Source organism: Triturus cristatus, chromosome 12 (assembly GCF_964204655.1).
Source record: "Triturus cristatus chromosome 12, aTriCri1.1, whole genome shotgun sequence".
In the NCBI taxonomy this organism is placed as follows: Eukaryota; Metazoa; Chordata; class Amphibia; order Caudata; family Salamandridae; genus Triturus; species Triturus cristatus.
In genome coordinates, this window is record NC_140595.1 from 784,086,442 (window position 1) to 784,103,766 (window position 17,325).

Here is a 17,325-nt window from a genome sequence, read left to right on the forward strand (position 1 = left end):
GCTTTCAGGTGTGTTTCCTCGATTGAGATCAACAGAAGTTAACTAGGAATAACAACAAAGCAACCAACAGCTGACTTGGTCAAGCACTTAAATTCCATTAACCATATATATTAACGAGCGAGTGCAACATCTTCCAGTATCTGCTGTCGAAAGATACTAGTTTTACATAAAAGTCCACAAAAGAAGGGAAGGTGCACTCTATCAGAAGTCATACAAGACCAACATTTGTCGTTGAAATAGTTTTCTTCCTTTTTATTTGAAGTTTGCTTGATAAAACACAGGCACACAGTCAACGCGTTTCGTTCCCTAGTGCCTTGGGAACTTTGTTAGGGCTTGCTACAAATATCAAGTGTATTAAAAAAACCAAGCTAAGGTAAGTAGGTCTTATAACGACGATATATCAAGAGTCTGGTCGTCTAGTCAGCTTCATAAATGCGTGAGGTTCTCAAATGAGTATGCTTTTCCAATTCCATCTCCTGCTCCTGTAACAGCTGTGTTCTTTTTAAAGAGGGCCAAATCGATGATGACGGCTTCCGTTTTGACTAAGACGCCCAAGGAATGTATGCAGGGAGAGAGGAGATCGTTAATCAGCTGTTCAGGAGCTGAGGAACATAAAGCATAGATATGTCCCGTCCCCTCCACTGTCAGGGATAGAAGTGCTGCATTCGCCAGAGAAAAACCACATCGTGGTAAATGATTGAATCCTGCCTCATGCTTGAATCACGAGCGACCCGTATATTGTAGGAATTAGGTCATCGTCGATTTGACCCTCTATAAAAAGAACACAGTTGTTACAGGAGCAGGAGATGGAATTGGAAAAGCATACTCATTTGAGAACCTCACGCATTTATGAAGCTGAATAGATGACCAGACTCTTGATATATCGTCGTTAAAAGACCTACTTACCGTAGCTTGGTCTTTTTTAATACACTTGATATTTGTAGCGAGCCCTGACGAAGTTCCCAAGGCACTAGGGAATGAAACGCGTTGGCTATGTGCCTGTGTTTTATCAAGCAAACTTCAAATAAAAAGAAGAAAACTATTTCAACGACAAGTGTTGGTCTTGTATGACTTCTGATAGAGTGCACCTTGCCTTTTTTTGTAGGTTAACTAGGACTACAACTCCCAGAATGCATTATGTGATGAAACAAAAACCCAAGACTAGAGCATCACAAGCGCCATGACGTGAAGTCATCTATTCCCTTTACCCTAGACTACTTCTCATTGCTAAAGCCCACCAACTATTATATCTCTCGGCACATGGTGGGTGATGCCTGTCCAGGGACACGATATGTTTGTTAACTTAGGCACATAGGGGCTTATTTACAAGCGCCTTGTGCCACTTTTGCTTCATTTTTAACATGGGTAAAGTGACGTACAGGTGGTGCAAGGGTCTTGTAAATAAGCCCCATAGTGCCTTGCTTCTCAGGATGTCACCTGCTAGTTTTCTTCTTTGGTTTATAAAAAAACCACATAGTAATTCAAATAAGAAAATACGAGAAGATTGCACGTGTAAAAATAAGCTATTAATAGAGTTCCCAACAATTACAAGCAAGCAAGATGACTTGCACACTTTGCTGAAAAATAGGCCAGTGCAATTGTCCAGCCTCTGGCTTTCATTTAACGCCCAGATGCATTGTGGTAGCTGTAGTCTTGATTCCAAACAATGAAACAAGTTCTACTAAGCTACAAAATCACAATGGTTTGTAGAATGACAACCAAGGACACAAGCACTGTGTTCTTTGTGAAACTGTGTTGTCAGGTTACTTTAGAGGGGAAGAGTGTTTTCACCCCCACATCACAAAACATTTGCCACCAAAGATGTGAATATGACGGAATTTAAACGCGAGTTTGGCCCCACACTTACAGGGAAGTGAGGACAGGTTGGTGGCTATATTAGGGGATCAGGCAAAGACATTTGAACTTTCTTCTGCTCTGAGACAGGGTGATTTCCATCAGGCTACTCTAATCAGAGTTACCAAGATTCCCAGGTCCATACGTGACCAGTTAGTCCAGTTTTTTTCTTCGGTACATTTCTGGGATTTATAATCCTGGTTTTATACTGAGGCAAGTAAGACAACAAGTCCCAAACTTCTAAAAAAAATACTCTGAACTCGACTAACTAGTCACGCATGGACTGAGGCACTTGGCAGCACCATGCTGGTACTGCCATCGGCACCCAGACCTCAGTGTTTTATGCTGTTTGTCTTTAGGACAGGCCCGCGTGCAGACCACTGTCAGTCACTGCAGGAAATAACCATAGAGCCCACCTTGATGAGCTCTCTTGGGGGCATATCAGCAACACCCGGCGATAATTATCGCTCAGCGCTCTTAGCGTGAGGATAATTATCCCCGGGTAACGTGGATTTTTATCGCTGAGCTAGCGTGCTATTAGCAACGCTTATCTCCTCAGCCATAAAAATCCTCACGCTAACTACCTAACGTGAGATTATCGCTGGAAACCCAGCGATAATCTCACGTAGTGTGGCGTTGGCTTGCTGATAGCGACTCACAAACTTAGCCATGATATCCACCTTCCATAGGATATCATGGCTAAGTCAGTCCTGAAGCAGGCGTAAGGAAAGTAGCGATAACAGGGGTTATCGCTACTTTTCCTGCCGCTATGCTTCATAGCGTGGGGCTTGATGATAGGAGAAATGTCGCTTAGCGACATTTCTCCTGTCATGTTAGGTCAGGAATGCCCACTTTGCATCTCATTAGAGATGCAAAGCTGGGCGTTAGGAATCCCCACGCTAAAGCAAGGTTTCACACGTTAGCGTGGCCTTGCTAATTAGGCGATAACATCATCGCCGCTTTTTGGCCAAAAACGGCCGCAAAAGCGGCAATAATTTTTTTGCGCCAGCTTGTAAATATGCCTCTTGTTTCCTAGGACCATGTGTGAGCAGTTCATCTGGGCCTGGATTTAGATCTGCATTTTGGGACTTGCAGTTCTAGCGGTAAATTTACAAGAACTGACAAATCGATTTGTCAGATTTGTTGCGCCTGACGCAAATGCCCGAACAACACCATGGATGCGCTGTAATTACAATACAGTGCTCCATGGCACAACGATTCACAGATGCATCAGAAATTCTGATGCATCTGTTAGCGCTAAAGTGACGCATTGCTAGAGTTGGTCGTAAGACTGACGCAACTCCAGCAATACATCAGAACACAGAGTTGAGTCCCATGTTAAAAGTCCTGCGTCAATCGATACTCCTGCTTTGAGAAGGCGCAGGGATTTTGACCGATCAAGTCATAGAGTGACGCAGTAAAAAGTTGTACATTTTACTGCATCAGTTCTACGTGGCTTTTAACGTGGGAACGCCCACCCTGCAGATGTTATAAGTGGCTCAGGTATAACGTGACGCAGGCCTCTACAAAGTGACGCATTGGGCCCAATGCATCAGTTTGTAAATATGGAGCAGTGCGGTGCACTGATTGCGCTACCGCTGCGTAAAACAAAATTATCCTGCAGCTGCGCAAGCTCCAAGTAAATATGCCCCCTAGTTTTCTAATAGGAGGAACAGGACTGCAAGATTCAGAATGCAGAGAAACAACCTGAACCGGATGAGCTACTCATGCATGGAGATGGGAAACTTGAAAGGTCTGGATAGGTTGCACGCGTAATGCTAAAGCTCAGGTAGGGTCTGCGTGCCAAGAGAAGGTAGGGACATGGGCAGCAAGAACGGGCCCTGTGCTCTAGTTTGATGGTGAAAGATGGCATCATTTAACTGCATGGCCCTGTCGCCCACCAGGGCACTGGTGCCACTGCACCAACTTCAATGTATTTATTAAGATTTAGATCGACCACGAAATCCACTTTATTAATAACACAAAAAATGCATCACCAGTACAACTTTTAAAAACGAGATTTTTTTTTAAAATGTTAATAAAAGATTTTATTCCAAGGGTTAGCAATAAAGCGCAGTACATCGTTCACTGTGCGAACCCTATATTTCAGAAATATTGGTTTTAATAGGTGACAGCGATTAAAGTGCGTTACAACAAACAAATGATGGACGGAATGCTGACAATGCACACATTCTCCCCCAGTCAAGAGATCTGGGTTAAATCCATCGTTCTTTTGCCCACTACACCACCCCAGTTTAGACATGGCCATATGCAAATCAGTCTTGACCCTGTGCCTCATGGGAACAGTCCAGCCCGAACTGCCAAGCCATGTCTTCCCTGGACCGGAATCAAGCTTCCTAGGACCGGTTTCTGGCTATCAGCCGTCATCAGCCAGGATAGCTTGACTCCAGTGGCGTAGTGAGCACGGGTCCCACGTCTGGGAATACCCATCCCACTTAGGGCGAAAAGCGTTACAACAAACAAATGATGGACGGAATGCTGACAATGCACACATTCTCCCCCAGTCAAGAGATCTGGGTTAAATCCATCGTTCTTTTGCCCACTACACCACCCCAGTTTAGTGCAGCAAAGGGCAGACAAATAGGGCATGATTGAGAACTTGGGGGAAAAGGGAGGCACAGAGAGATCACATAATCTACCCTTTCCTTTTAACTCTTTCCAGGCACCACTGACCATGTTTAAGAATTAAATGTTCATCTTCAACGATGGTAGAAAGCGGCAAACTCCATGCACCAGCAAAAGCGACGTGAGTGCATTAGAGGAGCTTGATTTACTAAGAAAACAACAGTTTTCCAACATCCATCCAGGGCTTTAAATGGAAATATAGAAGTGCAGGTACTCCCTCTTTAGAGTACTGTCTGGTCCTGGGACATTCTGGTACTCTCCCATTAAATGAATTGCAGCAGCGCTGAGAAGTGCCGGTACTCTCTGAGAAGTGCTGCTACTCTCTCATTAAATGTATTGCAGCAGTGCGGAGAAGCGCAAGTACTCTCCCATTAACTGTATTGCAGCAGAGCTGAGAAGTGCCGGTACTCTCCCATTAAATGTATTGCAGCAATGATGAGAACTGCCAGTACTCTCCCATTAAAAGTATTGCAGCAATGCTGAGAGGTGCCGGTACTCTCCCATTAAAAGTATTGCAGCAGTGAAGAGAAGTGCTGGTACTCTCCCATTAAATGTATTGCAGCAGTACTGAGACGTGCCAGTACGCTCCCATTCAATGTAATGCAGTAATGCTGAGAAGTGCCGGTACTCTCCCATTAAATGTATTGCAGCAGTGCTGAGAGGTGCCAGTACGCTCCCATTAAATGTATTGCAGCAGTGCTGAGAGGTGCCGGTACTCTCCCATTAAATGTATTGCAGCAGTGCTGAGAGGTGCCGGTACTCTCCCATTAAATGTATTGCAGCAGTGCTGAGAGGTGCTGGTACTCTCCATTAAATGTATTGCAGCAGTGCTGAGAGGTCCCGGTACTCTCCCATTAAATGTATTGCAGCAGTGCTGAGAGGTCCCGGTACTCTTCCATTAAATGTATTGCAGCAGTGCTGAGAGGTCCCTGTACTCTCCCATTAAATGTATTGCAGCAGTGCTGAGAGGTTCCGGTACTCTCCCATTAAATGTATTGCAGCAGTGCTGAGAGGTCCCTGTACTCTCCCATTAAATGTATTGCAGCAGTGCTGAGAGGTCCGGGTACTCTCCCATTAAATGTATTGCAGCAGTGCTGAGAGGTCCCGGTATTCTCCCATTAAATGTATTGCAGCAGTGCTGAGAAGCGCAGGTACTCTCTCTTTCAAATTAAAGTGCAAGTACTCACAGACGGTCGACTAAACACAGAGGTAGACAGTCCTTCGTGTGTCTCCATGCATAATGTGTTAGCCGCCTTCCTCAGAAAACAAGGTAATATACGCAGATTCTGTGTGTGCAAGTTACATTTCATTACCCTTGGTGCTTCATTATCTGTGTTTTCTATGCTGGTGGGTGATCTCAGTAAAGTCTCTCTGTGCCCCTTGACCGATGCATCAGTGTAGTCCTACGTTTATGTTAGTGGAATTTCCCGTTTTTTGTTATTCAAAATCTGGTCACCGCACACGTCATTCCGTGACCTCAGGACACCCTGTTTCTAGCGTGTGGCTTCCTGTTGCACGTCACGATTATCAGGCCTGTCAGTCCCACTGGTTCAACAGGAGCAGCTCATAAATATAGCTCCTAGAAAGCCTTGGGTGTGGGACGTCAAAGCGCGGGACTGGAAACAGGATGTACTGTGCGCAGGTACTTACAGCCCCTATTGTACGGGACTTCGCCACATGACAAGCGCCCCTTCATCTAGATTGTATAGCGCCTACTTGTTTCCCACGCCCCTCCGACAAGAGAACAAACACGGGCTCTACGGGCACATTCAGTGTTTCGAAGTGTGCCCCTCTGCACACTCACACCGGTACATTCCGCTCCGGCCGTTCTTGGAAGGGAGGGGGCGTGGCCACAAATCTGGATCTCTCCAGAAAAGTAAGCACGTCCTGCCCCCGCCCCCCTCCCCTTGAACTCCTGGGCTTGGCCTAGGCAGTGGGGTGCCAGGGGCTCGTTAACGTCCCCTCAATCCAATCTCGACGGGTTTGTACCCTCGAAACTATCTGGGATGGTTGTAAAAGGGCAGTTTAACCCCCTGGGCTGTTGTGTCTGCGAGCCCCCACCTGCCTCACCCAGAGACAATGATTGTTCCCCGTGGGCTGATAAAGTCCCATTAACGGCCCCTTTATTGGCAGGGCGGGGCGGAGTAAGACAATAGGCCCCCACCTTCATGGAGGAGAAAGGGGTCGGGCAGAAGGGAGGGCCTGAGGGTCTGACCTCAGTAACTCAATCAGGCTGTGGGGCATCTTGTGGGGTGTGGTTCGGTAGCAGGGGTGCAAGAAGGATTACACCCCCACCCCCTCAGTCCAAGCCCACCACTCTCACACCTGCATTGTCCCGACACATAATGTGCCCGGTTTGGGCAACCCCGCCCCTTCACTGAAATATCCAGGAATGGAAACAATAAAAGGCGCGCCCCTTTTATTCTCGCTGCAATCCAGACAAGCCTGTTTGAAACGATGGAAGGCGAGGGTGTTTCTTAAACATATTAATTCAGCCGGGAATATCCGTCTCTTTTTTTACATAGGGCGTACAGTTTATTTCTTATTTATACATTTCAAGATCTGGGAAGCCAGGCACGTTTGGTAGGGTAGATAAGATGAAACATCAGATTCCGGGAAGCAAAGTCTCATGAGTTACACATGTTTGTCCTTGTCATGTTTTCTCGTGCGTTCGAATTGTGAACAGCGCAGCAGCGCGACGCCGCACTGGCGTATTACATGAACGGTTCAAATGCTTCTGAAAAGAACTCTACAGTCTCTCCGCGCCCTCGAAAAAGTAAAAATAACCAAGAGAAAATGATGCGTGTTACTTTTAAAGGAAAGTGTAGCCTCTTCACGGAAGTTGATGTGCGGGTGAGGGTGGGCTTCACATGTAAAGACAAGTTAATTTGAGGAAAACCCACTACACCACACCATAACTCTCTTGAGCAAGATGTGTCTCGGGTAGTTTAGACCTCACCTGACAGAAACCTGCCTCTCATCGCTTCCAGACTCTTCATCTGGACAGACATCTGACTAGAACCTTCTTTATAATTCTCACCTGGGCAGACACCTGCCTCACAACATCTTCAGATTTCTATCCTGGGCAGACACCTGCTTCAAAACATCTTCATACTCTTCACCCGGGCAGACACCTGCCTCAAAACATCTTCAGGCTTCTAACCAGGGCAGACAACGTCATCCAAACATCATCAGACTCCTCACCCAGGCAGACACCTGCCTCAAAACATCTTCAGACTCAACACCTCGGTAAACACCTGCCTCAATACATCTTCAGACTCCTCACTAGGGCAGACACCTACCTCAAAACATCTTCAGACTCCTCATCTGGGCCGACAGCTGACTCAAAACATGTTCAGACTCTTCACCCGGGCAGACACCTGCCTCAAAACATCTTCAGGCTTCTAACCAGGGCAGACAACGTCATCCAAACATCATCAGACTCCTCACCCAGGCAGACACCTGCCTCAAAACATCTTCAGACTCATCACCTCGGTAAACACCTGCCTCAATACATCTTCAGACTCCTCACTTGGGCAGACACCTACCTCAAAACATCTTCAGACTCCTCATCTGGGCCGACAGCTGACTCAAAACATGTTCAGACTCTCCACCCGGGCAGACACCTGGCTCAAAACATATTCAGATTCCTCACTTCGGCAGTAGTCTGCCTAAAAACATTTTCAGACTCTTCACTAGGGAAAACATCTGCAGCAAAACATCCTCAGACTCCTCATATGGGCAGACAGCTGCCTCGAAACATCTTCAGGCTAATCATTTGGGCAGGCACCTGGCGTAAAACATATTCAGGCTCTTCGCTTGGGCAAACACCTGCCTCAAAATGTCTTCTAACTCTTCACCTGGGCAGATACCTCCCTCAAAACATTTCCGCACTCTTCACTTGAGCAGACATCTGCCTGGAACCTTCATCAGATTCCTCATCTTGGCAGACACCTGCTAAGAACTTCCTATAAACTCTTTGTCTTGGAAGACACCTGCCCAGAGCCTATTACAGATGCTGCACCCTGACCCACACCAGCTTGGAACAGGATTCATGTTTCTCAGCTCCTCAATTGAAAAGACACCTGCTTTGCACCTACAAGGATACTTCACCTTGGCAAGAATATGCCTGTGCCTGATAGGGGGTTCCTCACATGACAGACACCTGCATAAGACCTACTAGGGGTACCACACATAGGCAAACACCTTAACCAGCAACCAGCTTAAACCTACCTACATCATCTTCCCTGTGCAGAGCTCTACACTTGGGAAGACATCTTCCTGGAATCCACCAGGAGCTCCATATACGAGCATACACCTGCATGGGACCTACCAGGGGTGCTTCATATGGGCAAACACCTGCGTGGCACAGCAACCGACCAGGGCCTACCTACATCCTCTCACCAGTGCAGAGCTCTATACTTGGGCAGACATCTTCCTGGAACCCCAGACATGGACAGACACCTGCATGAGACTTACCATGGTCTCCTCACACAGGCAAATACCTTGACAGAACCACCTGCCTGGGGTGGCCTGCAACATCTCACCTGTGCAGACACCTGTACAATACCACATAGGGTTCCTAACATGGATAGACACCTCCTTCACATGGGCAAACGCATGCATGAGGCCTACTAGGGGCTCCTTCCAAGGGCAGATACATTTCTTGATACATCCTCCTGCCTGGGGACTACCTGCAACATAATACCTGTACAGACACCTGTACAGGACTATACAGGGCCCCAAACATGGACAGACACCTCCTTCACATGGCCAGACACATGCACGAGGCCTACTAGGGGCTCCTTCCAAGGGCAGATACATTTCTTGATACATCCTCCTGCCTGGGGACTACCTGCAACATCTCACCTGTGCAGACACCTGTACAGGACTATACAGGGCCCCAAACATGGACAGACACCTCCTTCACATGGCCAGACACATGCATGAGGCCTACTAGGGGCTCCTTCCAAGGGCAGATACATTTCTTGATACATCCTCCTGCCTGGGGACTACCTGCAACATCATACCTGTAGAGACACCTGTACAGGACTATACAGGGCCCCAAACATGGACAGACACCTCCTTCACATGGCCAGACACATGCATGAGGCCTACTAGGGGCCCCTACCAAGGGCAGATACATTTCTTGATACATCCTCCTGCCTGGGGACTACCTGCAACATCTCACCTGTGCATACACCTGTACAGGACTATACAGGGCCCCAAACATGGACAGACACCTCCTTCACATGGCCAGACACATGCATGAGGCCTACTAGGGGCCCCTTCCAAGGGCAGATACATTTCTTGATACATCCTCCTGCCTGGGGACTACCTGCAACATCTCACCTGTGCAGACACCTGTACAGGACTATACAGGGCCCCAAACATGGACAGACACCTCCTTCACATGGCCAGACACATGCATGAGGCCTACTAGGGGCTCCTTCCAAGGGCAGATACATGTCTTGATACATCCTCCTACCTGGGGACTACCTGCAACATCATACCTGTAGAGACACCTGTACAGGACTATACAGGGCCCCAAACATGGACAGACACCTCCTTCACATGGCCAGACACATGGATGAGGCCTACTAGGGGCCCCTTCCAAGGGCAGATACATTTCTTGATACATCCTCCTGCCTGGGGACTACCTGCAACATCATACCTGTACAGACACCTGTACAGGACTATACAGGGCCCCAAACATGGACAGACACCTCCTTCACATGGCCAGACACCTGTATGAGGCCTACTAGGGGCTCCTTACAAGTGCAGATACATTCCTTGATACAGCCTCCTGCCTGGGGACAGTCTGGAACATCTCACATGAGCAGGGTCTTGCTGGGCCGGTTTGAGGATCCTCACTTGGGAGGACGTCTGCATGGGCTGAGTCAGCGACTTAGAGCTACGTGGAGCTATTCATCTCAGGCGTCACCTGGCCAAGGATCCCATTCAGTGCTCCTCACCTGGGCAGACACCTGCTAAGCGGTCCTTATTTGGGCAGATACCTTCTGTGGGGCCCTTCCCGGGAAATCCACCTGCTAGGAAGTCCTCATATAGGCAGACACATTTTATGGGAATGCACATTAGTAGACCTTCTAGGTGATCCTCGATGGGACAGACATCCCATTGGGGTCTCCTCGCCAGGGCACGTTTGTGCTATGGATAAATCTGCTTTCCAGGATTTTGCTATTCAATCCTCTTCTAGACAGAGCTCCCACTGGGAGTCTACTGACTGGACATCCACCTGCTAGCTGCTCCTCATCTGGACAGACACCAGCTGTGGGCCCTTTGACTGGACACCAACCTGCTAGGTGATCTTCACTTGGACAGACACCATGTTGGATCATCTCGACAGACACCATCTTAGGCCATCTGGATAGACACCACTTTGGGTCTCTTCCCTGGGCAGACGCCTCCTAGTTGGCCCTCATCTGGACAGACACCTACTGTGGGTCCTGATATGTGATCCTCCTCTCTGGACAGACGCCATGTTGGGCCTCTTTACCTGGCCAGACACATGATGGCAGTTCTGCTCCAGAGCAAGGACCTGCTAGGGCTCATCACCTCACAGATACAGCCCAGGAACATTGGGTCATTGCCTCGGCAGAGACCTGCTGAACCTTTCCTGGGCGAACACCTGTGAAGGGGGTCATGGAATGGGCAGACATCTTCTTAGAACATATCAGGAGCTAGCTCCTCGTCGGGGCAGACACTTGAAATGGGTTATTCATATGAACCAACACCCGTCCGGGGTGACCTCATCTTGGTGAACACTGCGTTGGTTCCCCTGCCTGGGCAGCCACCAGCTGGCAGTTCCTCATCTGGGTAGACACCTGCTGTGTTCCCCTTGCCTGGTCATTCACCTGCCAGGTGGTTCTCTTCTGGGTAGACGCCTTTAATGAGATATCTCCTAGACGATCCTCATCAGTACAGACATCCCAGGAAGGTCTCCTAGACTGAGCAGACTCCTGCTACGGGTGGCCCTGCCTGGCCAGACACCTACTAGCTGATCCTTATCAGGACACCCCACTGGAGACTCCTCGCCTGAGCAGATAGTGGCTAAGGGTACTTCTGCCTGGTCAGACACCCGTTTGATCATTATCTGGACTGGCACCATGTTGGATCCACTTGCTACTGATGGTCCTGCCTTGCCAGACACCTGGTAGGTGATCCTTATCAGGACAGACACTCCACTGGAGGCTCTTCTCCTGAGTAGACTCCTGCTACTATGGATGGTTCTGCCTAGTCAGACTCCCGTTAGATCATTATCAGGACAGACACCATGTCGGGGTCTATGTGCTTAGCCAGACCCCTGCAAGAGGCCCTTTTCTCGGGCATGCACCTGCCTTGGGGGTCCCTCATACCTTACGCCCTCTTCCCCACACACGCCTCCTCGTGATAAACCTGTCCCCGACCTCCCCGGGCCCTGTTCTTGAAAATCAGGATTCCGCAGATACCTGGGTTTTTTAACATTCTGCAGAGTTTAGAGAGAGTTCACCCCTCGTACCCTTGCTGGGAGGAGAGTGGAAATTCATTGGGAGGTTGCACGGCAGCTGTAATTAAAGGGTGTCGACATGTGGCGAAGATAAGGCCGTTCAGATCCAGTCCCTGCCTGTCCTCGGCCAAGGCCTGTGACACAGAGACACAGCGCACCTCTTCACCTCTTCACGGCGCACCACACACCGCAGCTCTGGGCAGAACCAGCTTTGAGCTTGGGCATTCGCACTAAAGACGAGGCAACCAGCTCCCTCCCGGGAGGGGTGCGGGTCTGTGCGCTACACATTCCTGGACTGGCCTTGGGTGCCAGGCAAGACACAGGGCCAGTGCACACATGTAGACATGCATAGGTTGGGAAAGCCAAACTCTCATGAAAATACGCATACAAATATAAACAAGAACAGCTAAACACACATGCACTGGCACACATGCACATGTCGGCACACACACTAGCAGATGTATACAAACATAGACAGGAACAGCTACACACAGACATACATGCAGGGTGGCACACATAGACACTCATTAACACAGATACACAACGACCTACACTGGCATACATGCACACGTTGGAACACACAGACATCATTAACCCAGATACACACCGACACGCACAGGCATACACGCACACGTTGGCACACATAGACCCTGAGTAACACAGGTACACGCACACATGCACTGGCATACATGCAGGGTGGCACAAGTTGACCCTAATTAACACAGATACACACAGACATACACTGGCATACATGCACACGTTGGCACACATAAACCCCCATTTACACAGGTACACGCACACATGCACTGGCATACATGCACACGTTGGAACACACAGACATCATTAACACAGATGCACACCGACATACACTGGCATACATGCACACGTTGGAACACACAGACATCATTAACCCAGATACACACCGACATACACAGGCATACATGCACACGTTGGCACACAGAGACCCTGATTAACACAGGTACACGCACACATGCACTGGCATACATGCAGGGTGGCACAAGTTGACCCTAATTAACACAGATACACACAGACATACACTGGCATACATGCGCATGTTGGCACATATAAACTCCCATTTACACAGGTACACTCATACATGCACTGGCATACATGCAAACGTTGGAACATACAGACAACATTAACACAGATACACATAGACATGCACTGGCATACATGCACACCTTGGAACACACATACATCATTAACACAGATACACACCAACATACACTGGCATACATGCACACGTTGGAACACACAGACATCATTAACACACATGCAACCCAACATACACTGGCATACATGCACATGTTGGAACACACAGACATCATTAACACAGAGGCACACCGACATACACTGGTATACATGCACATGTTGGAACACACAGACATCATTCACACAGATACACACAGACATACACTGGCATACATGCACACGTTGGAACACACAGTAATCATTAACACGGATACATACCGACATACACTGGCATACACGCTCACGTTGGAACACACAGACATCATTAACACAGATACACACCAACATACACTGGCATACATGCACACGTTGGAACACACAGACATCATTAACACAGATACACACCGACATACACTGGCATACATGCACACGTTGGAACACACAGACATCATTAACACAGATGCACACCGACATACACTGGCATTCATGCACACATTGGAACACACAGACATCAATAACATAGGTACATGCACACATGCACTGGCATACATGCACATGTTGGCACACATAGACCCTCATTAACACAGGTACACGCACACATGCACTGGCATACATGCAGGGTGGCACAAGTAGACCCTCATTAACACAGATACAGACAGACATACACTGACATATATGTACAGGTTGGAGCACACACACATCATTAACACAGATACACACCAACATACACTGGCATACATGCTCACGCTGGAAAACACAGACATCATTAACACAGATACACACCGACATACATGCACACGTTAGAACACACAGACATCATGAACACAGATGCACACCGACATACACTGGCATTCATGCACACGTTGGAACACACAGACATCATTAACACAGATGCACACCGACATACACTGGCATTCGTGCATACATTGGAACACACAGACACGAATAATATAGGTACATGCACACATGCACTGGCATACATGCACACGTTGGAACACACAGACATCATTAACACAGATGCACACCAACATACACTGGCATTCATGCACACATTGGAACACACAGACATCATTAACACAGATACACACCGACATACACTGGCATACATGCACACATTGGAACACACAGACATCATTAACTCAGATACACACAGACATACACTGGCATTCATGCACATGTTGGAACACACAGACATCAATAACATAGGTACATGCGCACATGCACTGGCATACATGCACACATTGGAACACACAGACATCATTAACACAGATGCACACCAACATACACTGGCATTCATGCACACATTGGAACACACAGACATCATTAACACAGATACACACCAACATGCACTGGCATACATGCACACGTTGGAACACACAGACATCAATAACAGGTACATGCACACATGCACTGGCATACATGCACACGTTGGCACACATAGACCCTTATTAACACAGGTACACGCACACATGCACTGGCATACATGCAGGGTGGCACAAGTAGACCCTCATTAACACAGATACACACAGACATACACTGGCATACATGCACACATTGGCACACATAGACCCTCATTAGCAAAGATACACACAGACATGCACTGGCATACATGCACAGGTGGCCACACATAAACCCTCATTAGCACAGATGCACACTGACAAAAAAAGTCATACATGACAGGTTAGCAAACATAGACCCTCATTAGAACAGATGCACACAGACATACACTGTCATACATGTACAGTTTGGCACACAAAGACCCTCATTAACACAGATACACGCACACATGCACTGGCATACATGCACAGGCTGGCACACACACTCACTAGCAGATGTGTACAAACATAAACAGGAACAGCTACACACAGACATGCACTGGCATTCAAGCACATGCTGGCACACACACTCACTAGCAGATATATAAAAAATAGACAGGAACAGCTACACACAGACATACACTGGCATACATGCACAGGTTGGCACACATTGACTCTCATTAACACAGATACACACAGACACACACTGGCATACATGCAGAGGTTGGCACATATTGACTCTCATTAACACAGATACACACAGGCATACACTGGCATACATGAACATGTTGACACACTTAGACCCTCATCAACACAAATACACACAGGCAGGCACTCACATACATGCACATGTTGGCATGCACAATAGTAGATATGTGCAAACATAGACAGGACGAGCTACACACACATGCACTGGCATGCATGCACAGATTGACACACACAGTACCAGATGCATACAAACATAGACAGGAATACCTACATACAGGCATACACTGGCACATACACTAGCAGCTGTGCACAAACATAGACAGGAACAGCTACACACAGACATACACTGGCATACATGCACAGGTTGGCATACATGCACACAGACATACACTGGCATACCTGCACAGGTTGGAACACATAGACATCATTAACACAGATGCATACCGACATACACTGGCATATGTGGTAGGTTAGCACACATAGACCCTCATTAACACTGATACACACAGACATACACTGGCACACATGACAGGTTGGCACACTTAGACCCTTATCAACACAAATACACACAGACAGGCACTCGCATACATGCACATGTTGGCATGCACAATAGTAGATATATGCAAACATAGACAGGACGAGCTACACACACATGCACTGGCATGCATGCACAGATTGGCACACACAGTACCAGATGCATATAAACATAGACCGGAACAGCTACACATAGACATGCACTGGCATGCATTCACAGGTTGGAACACAGAGACATCATTAACACAGATGCACACCGACACACACTGGCATACATGACAGGTTGGCACACACAGGCCATCATTAACACAGAGAGAAACAGACATACACTGGCAAACGTGACAGATTGGCATACACAGACCCTCATTAACACGGATACAAATAGACATACACTGGCATACTTGACAGGTTGGCATATATACACAGACAAACAGTGGCATACATACACATGTTGGTACACATAGATCCTCATTAACACAGCTCCACACACCGGCACTGGCATACATGCACAGGGTGGCATACACACTCAGAACAGCTACACACACATTCACTGGCATACATGCACCAGGTGGCATACAGACTCACTAGCAGATGTATGCAAACATAGACAGCAACAGCTACACACACCTGCACTGGCATACATGCACAGGGTGGCATACACACTCACTAGCAGGTGAATACAAACATTGACAGGAGCAGCTAAACACACCTGCACTGGCATACATGCACAGGGTGGCATACACACTCACTAGCAGATGTATAGAAACATAGACAGGAACAGCTACACACACCTGCACTGGCATACATGCCCAGGGTGGCATACACACTCACTAGCAGATGTATGGAAACATAGACAGTTACAGCTACACACACCTGCACTGGCATACATGCTCAGGTTGGCATACACACTCACTAGCAGATGTATACAAACATAGACAGGAATAGCTACACACACCTGCATTGGCATACATGCCCAGGGTGGCATACACACTCACTAGCAGATGTATACAAACATAGACAGCAACAGCTACACACACCTGCACTGGCATACATACACAGGGTGGCATACACACTCACTAGCAGATGTATACAAACATAGACAGGAACAACTACATGTAGACATGCACTGGCATACATGCACAGATTGGCACACACAATACCAGATGTATACAAACATAGACAGGACGAGCTACACATACATTCACCGGCATACATGCACAGGTTGGCACACATAGATTCTCCTTAACACAAATACACAAAGACGTACATTGGCATACAAGCACAGGGTGGCACACTTAGACCCTCATCACCACAGATACACACTGACATACAGTGGCATACACGAACGTGTTGGCACACATATATTCTCTGTAACACAAATACACACAAACGCACAGTCATCACCACAGATACACACAGACATGCGCTGGGACACTGACAGACATGGCACACACATATATGCACTGGGACACACACAGGTATACCCTGGCACACACATATACACAGAGACATACACTGGCAGACATGCACCGGTTGGCACACATGGAC